We start from the raw sequence: 1190 nt of genomic DNA, 5'->3' as shown, positions 1-1190 counted from the left end.
GAGAGAGAGAGAGAGAGAGAGAGAGAGAGAGAGAGAGAGAGAGAATGTAAGAAGAAAAAAACTCGTAGACTCGTCTTCGCTTTAAGGATTAATCTATTTATCCGCACGAATAGCATTCAAAGAGAGAGAAAGAGAGAGAGAGAGAGAGAGAATAGGAGGGAAAAAGGATGGAACAGGGATAGAAGAAATCTTGATTACGAAAGACATGGCGAGAATTTTTTTTATACACATCGACGGCATATTTTTCTGTCGACAAAGTTTCTCTCCAACTAATTCCGTCTTTGTCTTCTTCTCGTCCTACGGTGATGATTCCTTCCGTAAAGCTGGAATTTACTTGGAAATATTTCTCTTCGCGTTTCGTTTAGCAATTTTTTTTTTTACGAAATTCGAGCAAATTGATTTGATCGAATCTTTTTTCTTTTTTTTTTTTTTTTTTTTTTTTTTTTTATTTTTCCTCCCCTCGATGAAGATTGATTTTTTTTAATAATGGATAGTACCAGCGAGACCAAATACCATAAAACGGTTGGGTAAACGGCGAGGATACTACGATCGTCGTATGAGAGAATCCTTTCGAAATCAAGCGTTGAGATCGTATCGTCATCGTCGTGCATACGTTGTACATATTATGATACAAATAATGATAAATAATCGTCAATCGTTAAACGGCTCTGCTATTCGTATATATTTCGTTGGCTGGAAAAAAAATTGACCCGATATTCCTTTCGAAATTTTGATAATTATTGGACGAACGATCGACCAAAAATAGAGCGTATAGAGCAGTATAGCAGTTCGACATTTCGATATTTTGTCCCGAAATACGCGGTCAAACGATTGATGGAATTAAACGGATATAAATAAACGTTGAAAATTTTTAATCCATGCTACTCGCGAGGGAAGAAAATATACGAAGAAACGGATCATTCTCGAAGAATGATTCTTCGTTACGTGTTCCACGCGTAATATACGCGTATAATAATGTTAAATTAAAAAGAGGTAGGAAAAAAGGAAACAAAGAAAAGGGTAAAAGAGAACGGACAAAATTAAATTAAATTAAATTAAGGAGAGAGAGAGAGAAGGGGGAAAACTGTAGTTTCCTCGAATCAAAATACTTTTAAATGGGCATTACAAACTTGTATATTCGTCGCGAGTCTCGCGTTTCAATGATATACGACTATTTTTTACTCGTTGCA

Source organism: Apis dorsata, unplaced genomic scaffold (assembly GCF_000469605.1).
Source record: "Apis dorsata unplaced genomic scaffold, Apis dorsata 1.3 scaffold_374, whole genome shotgun sequence".
Lineage (NCBI taxonomy): Eukaryota > Metazoa > Arthropoda > Insecta > Hymenoptera > Apidae > Apis > Apis dorsata.
Note: the sequence above shows the minus strand (reverse complement) of the source record.